Here is a 16,354-nt window from a genome sequence, read left to right as displayed (position 1 = left end):
GGTTGTTTTTGATGTACCGCATAGCGTTACCCATCTAGAACTGAATCTGCTGCTCAGTCGCTTCTCTGGCTTCTTCACCAGGCACTGAACACACACTTTCAAGCTTGCTTCTACCGTCATAAATGCTAGAGGGTTTGGTGTTTTGGGGGTTTTTTTAAGATGACATGAAAAGCTGAGATTTTCAAGATGCTGCACATAGCGAGCATCAAATTCCACAATTGCTTCTCCTACCACAGAACTGGGACATGCACAAAACCCGGCAATAAATCCAAAGACTGAGTTGAAACAGATTAAAGAGAGCAGGGCTGTGATTCTGGAAGAGCAGAGACAAGGCAGAGAACACAGAATATAGTTCTGAATATGACCGAGAATATCAGTTTCACATTTTTTATTTTATTTTAACAAGCAACCTATCGCTGGAGAGGCTTCTAGCCCTTGTGGTTATGTGTCTTGATAGTAACAATGCCTGCTGAAATCTCAGCAGCAGAGAGCACGATTAGTAAGATTCAGTGCTTGGGGATGGGGTTTCGGGGTCTTTGCACCCTCCATGACTAGCAAAGCCAGAATAAGTTATGCCAAGTGGCAAGAATGAGAAAATAAAGTTATGCAAATCAGCATGATTCCTAAGGACACAAAATCCAACTTAATGGTTTAGCACACAGCACCTGCTACCTCAACCCAGGATTATCCCCAAGTCAGCTTGCACCACCAGCCTGTAGTGAGTCATGAGCAGACGGCTTTGCCACCAAACAATAGAGGGACACTTATTCCCCTGGTCCTGGTTTGAGCTAGACTGTCTAATCTCTGCCTCCAAAAACAGTTGTCTTAAGTGGGAGTAAATCCCACTCACCAAATCTTGCCCACGAAAGCTTCACTAAGTTGCAGCCTCCACAATCCCCTCAACACTAGCTGCAGCTATGAACTGATCTCGCAATGCAAAGGAGGGGGAGAGTAGAGAAGAGCATATGAGGGAGAAAAGAAAGCACATCTCCCAGCGCCTCCAATGGACAGGGGTCCTACACAAAGCAGAAAGCAAACTGGCTGACACCATCCCCAAACTGCCTGTGTTCTTTGTATCAAAAAATGCTGGCACCGTTAACAGATTGTGACATACAAGACGAATGCATGCAAAGGAGAAAACTGACAGATTAAAGCAATGCTATCTACCCAATGCAGGGAGGACCAAGAAGGAGGGAAAAACAGAAATCTGAAAATAGTCAAGACTCTATTCCTGGGCCACTGCCTTCCCAGTCACCTCCCTGATCCATCATCAAGCCCCTCCTACTTCTACAAAAGACAAGACAGGAGAAGGGACCGGTCTTCGAAAGGGTTCATTAAGAGGATGCAGGCAAAAGTCCCCGTCAATGAGAGCAACAGTCCGTCCAAATCACAGCAATTCTCCCTGTGTGTTGGACCCACGGCCATTTCCAGGATCCAGAAGTTCCTGCTGACTCACCCTCTCCTGCCGAGAATGTCCAGGCCCTCAAGGAAAGCCACAGCCTGTGTCGGTAAAATGAATACAGGGAGGCAACCATGGATAGGGAAGAGTGCTTGGAAGATGGAGCCGCCACACTGCTGGCTCATTTCGGAGGTGGGGGAAAGAATCTATGTATTAGTGATACAGACAAAAAAAGCTGCTCTGAAATATCCAAACCTGAAGAAGAAATCTGTGCAGCTCAAAAGTTTATTTCCTATATTTTAAAGACTATCTGGTCCAAAGGGGGGGGGGGGGCTTTTCAATTTGTTCTATCCTTGTACTCAGGCTGATATTTTGTTATATAGTATTTATAGGTGTGTTGAGAGAGAGAGAATGAGAATGAATCTCCTAGCTGTGCCAGGCACCTAGAAATTTGACACCAACATGAATAAAATCAAGAACTGAAAAATGTGTGTGTATAATTTTACTCTTTTCTGAGTCTGGCACTTCTTTTCCTTTTTTTAGGAGTCTTGACATCTGAAAGTTTGCAATCTTTTTATCAATGCTGCAGTCATAACTAAAAAGGAAACCAGACTCTCAGAAGGAATTTTAAAACATTCCAATTTACCGAGGCATTTGATCGGCAGAAGATAGTGGCAACACACGCACGCACACATGACGTGTTTGCTGCTCTGAGCTCTTTGGGAGTAATGGCACGATATAAGATAGACAGACAGACAGACAAATTGCTGCATGCACATGTAAAATGCATGCAAACCTATATCCCCTTTCAAATACCAAATCTAACTAGGGGTGTAGAAGTAACCTCTCCTCAAGTGGCCATCTTCAGCTGGGATACCTCAAGAGGCAAGTAGACTGGTACCATGGTTCCGCTCTTTAAATCACATCTCACTCGTCTTCCTCTCTTGCCATATTCCCTATTGAAGCAAGGACCAGAGACTGCCATCCGCCACCGAAGGGAAAGCCAGATATGGAAGGTTTGGCATAATACAGTGAGGGTGGGGGAAGCTAGCTGACAAAGAATGGACCAGCTTGCAGGGCCTGCCAATAACTTGGGGCTCTTCCTAGCCCCCTATTGTTGGGAGAAGGGCTACTTCGACACCAGACACAGGCTTCATTAGCCTAACAATGGGCAAACAAAATCCAGACACTATGGGAGCCTCCTTTCCTCCAATGCCTCCCTGCAGCCAGCCATCTGGAATCAGAAGGATACCCCCCACCCTGTCTAGACCAGAAGCCAAAGGGGGAGTTGGTCCCAACAGGAAAGGGACTTTTTTTTAGGGGAACCATCAGCAGGAAAAACTTCAGCGCCTAGGACTTGCCGATCGCATGGTCGGCGGTTCGAATCCCCGCGGCGGGGTGCGCTCCCGTCGTTCGGTCCCAGCACCTGCCAACCTAGCAGTTCGAAAGCACCCCCGGGTGCAAGTAGATAAATAGGGACCGCTTACCAGCGGGAAGGTAAACGGCGTTCCGTGTGCTGCGCTGGCTAGCCAGATGCAGCTTGTCACGCTGGCCACATGACCCGGAAGTGTCTGCGGACAGCGCTGGCCCCCGGCCTCTTAAGTGAGATGGGCGCACAACCCTAGAGTCTGGCAAGACTGGCCCGTACGGGCAGGGGTACCTTTACCTTTATCAGCAGGAAGCACAGCAATATAAGGAAATGGAGACCTAGAAGAACAGTTCTCACCGACCACTTCAGCCCCTCAACCTCAGCCCATAACCTTTGGCTATCAATTTTTCATTGGCTATCAATTTTATACATGTCTTGACATACCATAAGGTAAAGGTAAAGGGACCCCTGACCATTAGGTCCAGTCGTGACCGACTCTGGGGTTGCAGCGCTCATCTCGCTTTATTGGCTGAGGGAGCCAGCGTGCAGCTTCCGGGTCATGTGGCCAGCATGACTAAACCGCTTCTGGCGAACCAGAGCAGCGCACGGAAACGCCGTTTACCTTCCTGCCAGAGCGGTACCTATTTATCTACTTGCACTTTGATGTGCTTTCGAACTGCTAGGTGGGCGGGAGCAGGGACTGAGCAATGGGAGCTCACCCCGTTGCAGGGATTCGAACCGCCAACCTTCTGATCGGCAAGCCATAGGCTCTGTGGTTTAACCCACAGCGCCACCCGCGTCCCTGACATACCATAGCCCACTCCAAACCTTAGCTGTGAGGCTGGCTCGCCTATTTCGTACAGCTTCCCCTGAACCTCACATAACTTTCTCCTCCACCAGGCCTCTCAGCCAACTCTCCAGCCCCATCACACAGGTCTTCCTCTGCTCCCTGACCCAGCACTCCCACCCATTCTGCAAAGCTGTTTCTCCTCTCACCTTGATACCCTTCCCCACCATTTTGCTTCACTCTGCACGCATGCCACCACATCAACCCCAGTGCACCCCATACTCCCAATTTGGAATTCACTGTCAGAACAGTCCTATTTATGCCTCCCTTAACTTAAACCCTTGAGAGCAGCCCTTCCCGAACTTGGGTCCTCAGATGTTGTTGGACTACAACTCCCATCATCCCTAGACAACAGGGCCAATGGTCAGGGATGATGGGAGTTGTAGTCCAGCACCTGGGGAACCAAGACTGGGAAAGGTTTCTCTAAGTCAGTGTTTCCTAATCGGGGGACATGTGGCCCCCTGGAGGGGGCTCAGAATATTCCATGGGGGCCATGGGTGGAAAATGTGTAAATCAGGGACCACAGCACAAGGTTAGGGGGCCACAAAGAGAAGTGAAAAGGGGGGGGGATCCTTTTTTTATTTTTAAAAAATCCTGATTGGCTATCTGCTTGGCCAATCACAAGTGGGTAAGGAGGCGGCCCACCAGGGCCTAATACTCCTATTTGCCATGTGCATTTTCTTGCAGCAATCCTGGTTTGTTTCCGGCAGGAGAGGGCGATTGCTGAGGCTCCCGTTTTGACCAGAAGGGCTCACAATCCAGAGCCTCCAGATCAGGTAAGTGCGGTGGTGGGGTGGCCGAGCAGGAGGGTAAGGCTGGCCGAGCAGGAGCTGCTTGTTGCTGCCACCAGTTTTGGGCAAGTTGCAAGGTGCAATCCACTCCAGCGCCTAGCAGATCAGAGTCTTCGAATGTTGCTGAGGGGCGCAGGGCCCATCGGCAGTGTTGGCCCAGCTCTGCAAAGCGCAGGGTGAAATCCACCCCAGCGCCTAGCTGAGCAGGGTCGCCTGGTGCTGCTGACTTGCATCAAGTAAATACCTAAGTGTCTACTCAGAAGAAAGTCGCACTGAGTTCAGTGGGTCTTACTCCCTGGTAAGGGGGCGGGGCGCTGTAGTGTTTTATCTAGGCAGCCAGGACTCCTCCGGAAGACAAGATCTCTTTGCACCAGGACAGTGAGGACTGACCTCAGTAGCTTTCCCCTTATGTGTAAAATAACTGTTGTTTACTTTTTATAATACATGGAAGATGGCGGTTCCAGACTCTCCTTCCTTGAAGGTTTCTAAGCAGAGATTGGATGGCCATCTGTCATGGATACTTCAGCTGAGTTTCCTACATTGCAGGGGGGTGCACTAGAAAGATGACTCTTGGGGTCCCTTCCTGTTCCATGATTCTATGTTTTTCTGCTTCAACAATATTTTATTATGTTGCTATCATTTTACGTATAATTGTATTTTGTATAACTTATAAAAAATTATAAACAAAACCTGTTCTATTTACAAACAAAACATTTAAACAGCTACCTTTCTACCAGTAGGCTGGGGGGCCATGGGTGTAGCCAGGACTTTTTTGGGGGGTCAGAACCTCATATTTGTATTGATTTTTACTTATTTGGAGGGGGTTGCTGCCTCCCTGCCCCCCGGGCTACACCCATGGGGAGGGGCACAGGAAGGAAACAAGGTCGCTCTTGGGCCACGGTCGGAAATAGGTTGGTCTAAACCACAGAACCCATGACCAATTCTGATCCTGAAAAGCTGTGTCTCCACAACGTGATTAAACAAAGTGACTGTTTCATTAGGAAACTGCCGTTCTTTCCCACTCCCTTAAGCAGGGTATAATTTGGGAGCATGACACAGACCCAGAAGCATTTTGGTGGTAGAGAAGGGCTCAGGCACAAATCCCCACCGCAGAACAAAATTCTCTCTCACCTGGATATCCTAATCCCCGACACATGTGGTGGGCAGGCTACAATTACTCAACACAGCAAGGGCAATATAGTTTCTTTCTTCCTGCTGGAATTTGTGTTGTGTACAATATGAGTGCTTTCTGTTATTTTCTTTGGTATATTATTTGCCCTTTGCTATATATATTTTATAAAATAATAGTAATAAGCTAAATGTGCACTTAAAAAAAACACCCAGTCAGAGTAATGCACTCTAGGTCTGCTCAGAGGCACCCTTTTGTGGTTATTACTTCCCATATTCTGGAAACAGGTTCTGGGAGTGAGATCCGCTTGAAATCATACCTGGCAAAACAACTGAGTTAGTGGTGGGGTGGGCACGTTCCAACACACACACACACACACACACACACTTTTTTACATGCACCTGGTGAAGACTCAGCCCATCTGAAAGAGTTTCTGAAGACAGTCAAGACAACGGTATTTTGTGGGCCAGCTTGTCCAAACTATAAGAGCTGTCATTTTAGACCAGAGTTTCCCAACTCTGTTTTGTGGACTACAATTCCCATCATCCCTGGCCACTGGCCCTGCTAGCTAGGGATGATGGGAGTTGTAGTCCAAAAACAGTCAGAGACACAAGTTTGGGAAACAGTGCTTTAGATCAAGCCCACATTCTAGGTCTCTCACTGCCTTTACATCACACAGGAACCAAAGCATACCCCTCTTTTCCTGCCTCTTTTTACCTACCAGTAAGGCAGCAGCACAGACTACCTTGGAAAGTGGTGGGCTCTCCTTCAATGCAGATTTTAAAGCAGAGGTTGGATGGCCATTGGTCAGGAATTCTTTAGCTGCAGTTCCTGCAATGCAGGGGATTGGACTAGGTGATCCATGGGGTCCCTTCCAACTCTATGATTCTACCATGAACTCACATCTTTACTCCTACTACTACGTTTCCCCCGGGAGTCTCCTCCTATCATGGCCAGTTCATCTTAACCTTTTAATCCTATCTTCAGCACACCCACACACCCAAAAAAGGACCTGGGCCTGACCCCTGCCAAAGCGTATCACTTCTCTGCCCAGTCTCCTTCCTTCAACCACAATGTTGTCAACCCCACTGTTTCAAACTCAATATCCCCCACACCCTATTTAATTGCTGCATTCTCATTAACTTCCTCTCCCGCCCCACTTATTTACTTTCTAATCCCTTCCTTAAGACTTATAGCTGCTTTCCCAATCTTTCTCTTCCCCTGCCCCACCCTGAATACCACCACACCTTTCTCCCCTCTGCAACATAACGTAACTGCTTATTTCACTTGCTAGCCCCTCAAACCCACTTTAAGCACTGCATCCCACAAGTCAACTTGCCAGCCACATCCCATAGCTGACTCGCTTTCCTCCCCCAGAAAAACCCAGACTCACTTTAACATCCTCTTCTTCTCTGCTTGCTGAACAACTGCCATACCAGAGCAATGGTACCTGAAATCCAGCAGCAGCTGGGCAGATACCCTTGAAGCTTACAAGCAGGGCATGAGGGCAGCAGCCCTCACCCATCGGATGCCCCCCAGCATCTGGTATCCAGGGATACGTTGCCAATGGACATGGAGGTATGGTTCAAAGTATAGTTAGCTGGATTATTACAATTTATAACTTATGCCTCCTACGTCTTTCAAGGAGCTTAGGGCAGCACACATGCTTCTCTTTCTCCCCTTTTATCTGCACAACAACTGTGTTAAGGGAGGGTGGCAGGCCCAAGGTCACCCGGCGGCAAGTTTCATGGCTGAGGGGTAGATTCGAACCTGGGTCTCACTGGTCTTAACAGCCTAACCACTGCCCCACACTGGCTCTCAGCAGATCTCAGGAATTTCCCTAATCCTTTCTGAGAGAGCATGCGGAGGGGGAGAGAGAGAAAAAGTGTCCCGCTGGATCAGGTCAAAGGTCTGTCCAGCCCAGCACCCTGCATCCAGCCAGATGCTTCTGGGAAAGGCATGGATGCAACAGCCCTCGCTATTGTTTTGCTCCCTGACAGAGATACACTGAATGTGAACATTTGGGGACGAGAAGAAATAAAGACTCTGTTGAGCCATCCTGTTTAACAACTGCTCCTCCATGGAGTCATCTTAATTTCCGTTTAAAGCCATGCAAACTAACAAGGCGCACCTTAATCCCCCTCCCAAAAAATAAAAATAAAACCCCGAACCCCTTCCTTTTGCTCCCAGCGCCCCACACTTGTTTACCCTCCCCAACCTCTCCAACACCCCCTCCTTCCTCCACCCCACCCTTTCCTCTCTGCGCACCCCTAACTCCTCCCACAGCACCCCCACATAGGCACACACAGAGGGATTTGCAAGGAGAGGGGCTGGAGACAAGCAGCATCCCACCCCACCCCATGGACTTACCCCACGCACAGGCAGGCAGGCAGGAAGAGGAGGAGGAGGAGGAGTCCCCTCACCACCGGGTCCCCCTTCCCCGATTGCCCATGCCTGCCCCCCAGGCGGCCTGCCGGGCCCCAGGCGAAGCAGCCATGCCCCCTCCCCGCCGGGCCCCAGCTCAGCGCAAGGCCCCCGGCAGGAGGAAGGGGACACAGGGACGGCGGCAGTGGGCAGGGCGCTCCGGCCTAGCACGTCCACCTCCTTCTCCGCAGCGGCGGCGGCGGCGGCAGCACCAACATTGGCGGCGGCGGCGGCGGCAGCAGCAATAAGGGAAGGGAAAGGCGGGTTGTGCGGGGGGGGGGGAGGCGGAGAGGCACCTTTTGCAATAGGCGCGCAACCTAGCTTGTTGGCTCCGGCAAGGGGGCGGGACCTGCCGGAGGACAGGGGAGAGGGAGGCGGGTGAGCCACAGCGCCCAATGCGGGAGCTCGGAGCGGCGCGGAGAGGCCAATCGGCGCGGCCTCCTGCTCCTCCTACTTCCCCCTCTCGCCCGCCTCTCCCTCCCTCTCTCTAGCTCTCGTCATTCAAGGTTGTGCGCGAGGAGCTGGTGCTGCTGCTGTTTGCTGCTGGCGGCGGCTACCTTGTCGCTCGGGTGCCACGGACTGGGCGAAGGGACGCAGCGCTCTGGCCCCTCGCCTTCAGTGCCTGGGCTAAATCAACGCAGGGACACATCATAAGCATTATTAATATTGTTTCAAAGCACCTCTGAGCAGGTGCAGAGAGCTGTTTGCGCAGAGAGGGAGTCACTCACCACTGCGGGGCTCGGACATTATTTTCAGACTTTCAACTCTGGAACCCATAAAGTAGGAAAAGATGGGGGGGGGGGGATAGTGCCCCTGAGCGAGCAATGGCAGGATGAGAGGGATTTCTCTTTCCAGGCTTGTGTCTTGGCATGTCTCCTAATCTTTCTCTCCCTACCCCGCCCCAAATTGAGTGCTGCTGTCCCGCTCGATCGAAACTGGAGGCAGACTGGAGAAGGGCAAATGTTGTCCCTATTTTCAAAAAGGGGAAAAGAGAGGACCCAAATAATTACCGCCCAGTCAGTCTGACATCAATACCAGGGAAGATTCTGGAGCAGATCATTAAGCAAACAGTCTGTGAGCACCTAGAAAGGAATGCTGTGATCCCCAATAGTCAGCATGGATTTCTGAAAAATAAGTCATGTCAGACTAACCTGATCTCGTTTTTTGACAGAATTACAAGCCTGGTAGACGAAGGGAACGCAGTGGATGTAGCCTACCTTGATTTCAGCAAGGCATTTGACAAGGTGCCCCATGATAATTCTTGTAAAGAAGCTGGTAAAATGCGGTCTTGACTATGCTACCACTCAGTGGATTTGTAACTGGCTGACTGACTGAACCCAAAGGGTGCTCATCAATGGTTCCTCTTCATCCTGGAGAAGAGTGACTAGTGGGGTGCCACAGGGTTCTGTCTTGGACCCGGTCTTATTCAACATCTTTATCAACGACTTGAATGATGGACTCAGGGGCATCCTGATCAAATTTGCAGATGACACCAAACTGGGAGGGGTGGCTAACACCCCAGAGGACAGGATCACACTTCAAAACGACCTTGGCAGATTAGAGAACTGGGCCAAAACAAACAAGATGAATTTTAACAGGGAGAAATGTAAAGTATTGCACTTGGGCAAAAAAAATGAGAGGCACAAATACAAGATGGGGGACACCTGGCTTGAGAGCAGTACATGTGAAAAGGATCTAGGAGTCTTGGTTGACCACAAACTTGACATGAGCCAACAGTGTGACGCGGCAGCTAAAAAAGCCAATGCAATTCTGGGCCTCATCAATAGGAGTATAGCATCTAGATCAAGGGAAGTAATAGTGCCACTGTATTCTGCTCTGGTCAGACCTCACCTGGAGTACTGTGTCCAGTTATGGGCACCACAGTTCAAGAAGGACACTGGCAACCTGGAACGTGTCCAGAGGAGGGCAACCAAAATGGTCAAAGGCCTGGAAACGATGCCTTATGAAGAACGGCTAAGGGAGCTGGGCATGTTTAGCCTGGAGAAGAGGAGGTTAAGGGGTGATATGATAGCCATGTTCAAATATATAAAAGGATGTCACATAGAGGAGGGAGAAAGGTTGTTTTCTGCTGCTCCAGAGAAGCGGACACGGAGCAATGGATCCAAACTACAAGAAAGAAGATTCCACCTAAGAATTAGGAAGAACTTCCTGACAGTAAGAGCTGTTCGACAGTGGAATTTGCTGCCAAGGAGTGTGGTGGAGTCTCCTTCTTTGGAGGTCTTTAAGCAGAGGCTTGACAACCATATGTCAGGAGTGCTCTGATGGTGTTTCCTGCTTGGCAGGGGGTTGGACTCGATGGCCCTTGTGGTCTCTTCCAACTCTATGATTCTATGATTCTATTAAATGCCCCACACAGCTCCAACCTCTAGCTCCATCTCCCCAACAGCACACACATTTGGATGGGTGCCAGTTTAAGGGTCAAGCTTCTGAAATCCAAGCTCCACATTGAAAAATGCCAGCCCATAATGTCTTTATAGAGTGTCACTTCTCTCTTTGGGTGGGTGGACTATAACAGTCCTGATAATAACATGTCGGAAATCAGGTTCTGTAGAACTTGGTTTTCGTCATCTTGAAGAATTTGTAACTGTAGAAAATTTAAGTGTGCTAATATTGACAGGTTAGACTGCTTTCTCCAAGCCCACAGATTTTGTGTGCTGTCACAGAAAAAATAATATGCGGCTTTTAAAAATTACTTAGGGTACAAAAGGTTTTTCTAATAATCAGAAACCAACTTTTCTTATTTTATTTTAAAGGGGTAATTGTCATGTGTTGCTTCTCTGAAAAATTACCAGAACAACATACAACATAGGCATAGAAATAAAAATCAAGTATTACAGTAGGATATTTAGTCCTTTGCATTGTGTACAGGGCAGAACCATACAGTTGTGAAGATGGCAGTTTAAGAGGGCCTTGCTCCAGTTATGGAACAGTCAAGTCCTCCTCCTACCTGTCTGCTGCTTTGCATCTTCTTACTGGCAGAATACTCATAGCTGGTCAAGTGTGGTGGCCCCACGTTTTGGTGTGGGGCCTTTGTCAAGGTCTGGAAGGGAAGTCTTCAAGTAGTACAGGAACATGATAAACTAAGCCTCCGTTCCAAACCAACAATGAAGTGGGCTGTTTGGAGCTTTTATGGCTAATTTTAGCCAGTAAAAGCAGTGCCCAATGGGTAATCTTTCATAACCCAACACAGTCTTATAAAGGCTAATATGTACAAAGATTTGCCCAGTGCCAACCAATAAGGCTAAACTTTGGTGCCTGACAGTCCTGGTGACCATATACTCTCACAGTTACACCCCACTTTTGGTTTAGATTACCCTTCAGCTCTATCCAGCCACCACTCCTCCTCATTGGTGTCACCAAAACACACCTTTTTCCAATATAAAGATTTCCTTCCTTCTTCTGACCTTCAAACACCTGCTTATTTCCAGTTTGGGTCTCCTCTCCCACAGATATACTGGTGGCAATGATGCTCTGAAAGCAGGGAGGTTGTTCTGCCTGGCAATGGTTGCTAAGCAGCCCCAGTTTAGTTTTCTTCTAAAGAGCATCATTCTAAACGGAGCATCATGGAATGTGTCAATCTTCCTCCTTCCAACATTCCAACATGTTCACAACTTTGGCACAGAAAAGGCTTCCTTTCTAATTGCAGCTACTCTATGTGAACCAATCCTAAACAGGATTATTTAGAAGTTGTTTACCTAGTAAATTGCCTTTGGAGATGCCTTCAAATAAATGTTCATATATTGCTAGAGCTGGAATTCCTCAGACCACTTCCTCTGGATCTCTCGAAGTTAAATATATGTGTGTGCATGTAGCTTGACACTAGTGCAACATAAAACGCATAACAATGAGCAACGATGCCCAAACTACTTGCTGTGTGCAAGTGCATGTAATGATAGCTTGCTGGTTTTAGATGAGGAAAACGGAAGATGATCTTCGGTAAGGTAGTGGATGTAGTGGTTTGGTGTGTGAAGGCAATGACTGTTTCTCTGCTCTAATATCCCTCGATAGCTTTGTCAGTGCATTAAAAGCTTTTAACAGACAGAGCTGCTGGAGGAGGGGTTTTGGAACCGGCAAAGAACCAGGTAGGGAAAGGATAAAGTGCCCCTCCCCCAGCAGATTCCCTGATTTTAGTTGCCCCCACCCAAGGGGCTTTTCCATTTCCCTACAATATGTTATCATTGTCCCCCTGCCTGCAGCTTATCACTAACTTAATAAACAACAGCCTGTTTCAAATCAGTGCAACACAGGCTACTGTAAATGCAGCCAGCATGTGGCTAAGAGCCTTCACATTGGCAGAAGGGCCTATGTACTCAGGCAGTAGTCCATGGAGTGAGGTTACTACCCCTACCTAGCATTTAGAGTCATCATTTAATATTCAAGCCACATCATATGCATTTATCTTGCTGAAATCCTCACAGCGGAGGGGAACCTGTGGCCTTCTGCAAGTTGTTGGACACTCTGGCTCCTATCAACCTCAGCCACAGTTGTCTGCTCTTCCGTTCCTTGCTTAATTTGAAACCACCACCACCACTACCCAACAGTAGCTGTTCAAAACTAGTTGAGTAAAACAGGCCCAAATAGGATTTGCCCATCATCTCCCAAGTGCTCAGATTCTAAGACTAGTGGAAAGGGGTTGAGTATACAAGGAAAATAGACTCCTGTTTCTGTTTTAGTTGTAAGCCATTTTTTAGTCCTTGCCAGGGAAAGAGGAGGAATATAAATAAATGTAATAATACCAAAATGCTTGAATTTAAACTGTAAAGGGGCCGGGGGGGGGGGGGGGAAGAGAATGTATTTTACTCATTCTTAGACACACCCTTTTGATTATAACCCTACTTGTTCCAGGGCTGAATTCTGGCACTGATAGTAGTTTACACCTAGGCCTCAAGCTTGCATGCTAGGCATTGTTAAACTTTCAGTATGGAGCAGCAGCATGCATTTAGCCTAGTCTCCAACGTGTCACAGATGCAGCTCTATGGTGTTAAAATGCACCGCTACTATCGCAGACCCTTCAAGTGTCCCTGTCTTCCAGGGACAGTCCTGGATTTACAGAAACCGCCCCGGTTTCTGATTTGATCCCAGAATGTCCCGCTTTCCCTTAGGACGTCCCTATTTTCATCAGATAAATGTTGGAGGGTATGGGAGTTATGCGACCCCCAAGCCAAGGAGATAAGTAACAATACAACCTTTAGAAGACATCTGAAGGCAGCCTTGTATAGGGAAGTTTTTAAAAAATGTTTCATGCTTTATTATGCTTTTACATATGTTGGAAGTGGCTGGGGAACCCAGTCAAATGGGCAGGGTAGTAGTAGTAGTAGTAGTAGTAGTAGTAGTAGTAATAGTAGTAATAATAGAATGTGATGTCCCTATTTTCATCGGATAAATGATGGAGGGTATGCTATTGGGCTGCATCAACTATCATCCCTGACCACCAGGTCAAGCAAGGAATGAGAAAGCAACCAACATAATAGGGGGCAGGCGGTTCGAGCAAACGTTCCTACAATGATAGCCATGTTCAAATATATAAAAGGATGTCACATAGAGGAGGGAGAAAGGTTGTTTTCTGCTGCTCCAGAGAAGCGGACACGGAGCAATGGATCCAAACTACAAGAAAGAAGATTCCACCTAAACATTAGGAAGAACTTCCTGACAGTAAGAGCTGTTCGACAGTGGAATTTGCTGCCAAGGAGTGTGGTGGAGTCTCCTTCTTTGGAGGTCTTTAAGCAGAGGCTTGACAACCATATGTCAGGAGTGCTCTGATGGTGTTCCTGCTTGGCAGGGGGTTGGACTCGATGGCCCTTGTGGTCTCTTCCAACTCTATGATTCTATGTGTCAGGGGTTCAGGGACAGAGGCACAGGGTAGGCAGGAGATGGAGAGCGATGGGGATGAATCCCAGGACAGCGAGGAAGAGGATGACAATGACTCAAGAGATTCCATGAGTCTTTCCAGCGAATCAGAGGATTCCCAGAAGGGGGCGCCGGTGGTCAAGGCCAGGGGAGCCCCAGGGGGGACGTGTCAGGAGCAGGGGGCCAGCGGGGGATCCCAAAGTGGCAGCTGGGCGTCAGGACCAGCCTCCCCGCCAGAGTGCAGCGAAGGGGGTGGAGGTTTCAGTGTATCAGGGGAAGCAGCTCCGGCAGCAGAGAAGGGAGGGAGGTCGGAGCAAGCCACCCTCCCGGAAGGGGAGGGGAGTAGTGAAGGGAGTAGTGTAGCTGTTAAAAGGAAGGTTAGAGGTTGGGCGCGCGCGCCAAGTTCAAATGTAGAGGCGCGCGGAAGTACAGGGAGCCCGGAGGAGGGGCCAGGTCCCAAAGCCCGCAGGAGGGGGCAAGAGCAGTCTGGGGATTCCGCGTCAGAGGAATCCAGGAGGGGCGAAACCCCAGCGGGCAGGAAGACCCTGCGGAAAAGGAGAGAGAGAAAGAGGTGGAGCAGCGCAAGCCTCTTAAACTGGTGCAGGGGAGGGACTGATTCAGAGGGGACTTCAGCGGTCTAAGCGTAACAGACGTAGGGCTGCGCGCCTCGGATGTGAAGCAAACAATGAACTGCAATAAACACTTTTGTATATAAGAAGAGATAGGTGTTGGTCTTTTGTGAGCTGAGACTTGAGGCAGCCCTGACACTATGATTCTAAGGAGACCTTACAATGTTTGGAGCTAACTAGTCTGGAAAAGAAGGCAAATAAGGGGGACGGACCATAAAAGAGGTATATAAGTTTATGCTGTACAGTGGAAGAATCAGGATAGGCACAAGGGAACACATCTTCACACACCACATAATTAAAACTTTGAAATTTGCTTCCACAAGATGTGGTGATGAAAGGGAACATGGGGAGGGGGCTATTGCCCTCATTCCCTGCTTGTAATTCTCCTGTAGGCATCTGGTTGGTCACTTTGGGAAACGGAGGGGTGGACTTTGCAGGCCTTTGGTCTCATGCAACAAGACTCTTCGTATGTTTTAAAAGTGGCTCTGCTCAAAGGTGGCTCTAGGAGAGCGTGACTTGTTTGGTGGCACTGGGTGTGGAGCTTCTGGGGTGCCGCAGCAGGTGCCGTAACCATGGAGTCCAATGGTCAGCAGTGGGGGGGGGGCTGTATTTTGGTGTCGAACAGCGTGCCAATGAAAGTTGAGACACCAAGATTCTCCACTGCTCTGCTCCCAATTTTCCTGCATCAGCAATAGCCCCTGCTCCTCAGTGTGATTGCTCTGGAAGCTATAGTTCTCCTAGCTCAGGGGTCAGCAAACTTTTTCAGCAGGGGGCCAGTGCACTGTTCCTCAGACCTTGTGGGGGGCTGACTATATTTTGAAGGGGGAAAAATGAATTCCTATGCCCCACCAGTGGCAGAGGGACCCTCCTGTACGGACGCCGCGCGAGCAGTGCCCATATGGACTGCGCACACCCTCGGCCGCTCTACAGCCTGGGGGGGGGGCAGGGGCCATCTTGTCACCCCTCCCAGAGTGGCACTTGGGGCGGTCCACCCCCTCCACCCCCCTTCCTACACCTCTGTGCCCCACAAATAACCCAGAGATGCATTTTAAATAAAAGCACACATTCTACTCATGTAAAAACACACAGATTCCTGGACCGTCCGTGGGCTGGATTTAGGTGATTGGGCCAGATCCAGCCCCCGGCCTGTTTGCCTACCCATGTCCTAGCTGCTTCTTTTGCCTGAGTCCACAGTTTGGAGAAGCTGCGGCATTTAAGTTATGCAAACATTGCTTTGAATCCAATATGATTATAAAATTGATGCCACAGGAGCCAAGCAGTGAACAAACCTCTTTTAAGACTGCCATTATTTCCACAGCTGATCTCAAAATGGCTGCCATCCTAGGTATCTGTTCTCTCCCAGTTCCATTTTCTTTCACACACCCATTCACGGCACACTTTGGTTTCCAGTTATCATAAAGGGAGAACTCTGGCATCTGGTCACACTGAAAGAGGCATGAAGAATGAAAGAGCCATTTGCTGTTAATGAAAGTAGTGTAGAGCAGCGTTTCCAAAACTTGTGTCTCTGGCTGTTTTGGGACTACAACTCCCACCATCCCTAGCTAGCAGGACCAGTGGTCAGGGATGATAGGAATTGTAGTTCAAAACAGATACCCAAATTTGGGAAACACAGCTATAGAGTATAAGGGGGCAGTGGACCTTGAAATTGAGGCTGATGGGAGTCCAATATCATCTGGTGGGCCACAGGTTCTCCACCTCTGCAGTAACTGTTAAAATAACTGTAGGAATGTTTCAGGCAAAGAAGGAAACTGAAGGCCCTAGTAGGCTGTAACATTCAGATAATGTACATTCAGTGATTATTTCTAAGAGTGGATGAGCCTTTAAAGTGACTTGGGCCATAGTCCAGAGAGCTACTTGCCTGGATTTCATTTCAAATT

At 48.8% G+C, this 16,354-nt stretch overlaps 1 protein-coding gene across 4 annotated transcripts in view; it reads right to left on the bottom strand.

Annotated features, from left to right (window-relative positions):
* Window positions 1-11,474, bottom strand: part of ATXN7L3 (ataxin 7 like 3) — a 31,160-nt gene extending 19,686 nt beyond the window's left edge. The window contains exon 1 of one of the 4 annotated variants that reach the window (XM_080978466.1): window positions 11,348-11,474. The gene's annotated coding sequence lies outside the window, so the exon portion shown is untranslated. Of the gene's footprint in view, window positions 1-7,905; window positions 8,222-10,927; window positions 11,021-11,347 lie in introns of those variants that run through there. The other 3 variants (XM_080978467.1, XM_080978468.1, XM_080978465.1) reach the window with 3 other exon arrangements.
* Between the last annotated feature and the right edge of the window lie 4,880 nt (window positions 11,475-16,354).

This window comes from Podarcis pityusensis, assembly GCF_964106645.2.
Source record: "Podarcis pityusensis genome assembly, chromosome: 13".
NCBI lineage: Eukaryota > Metazoa > Chordata > Lepidosauria > Squamata > Lacertidae > Podarcis > Podarcis pityusensis.
The sequence above is the reverse complement of the archived record's forward strand: the minus strand, read 5'-3'. Positions and strand labels throughout refer to the sequence as shown.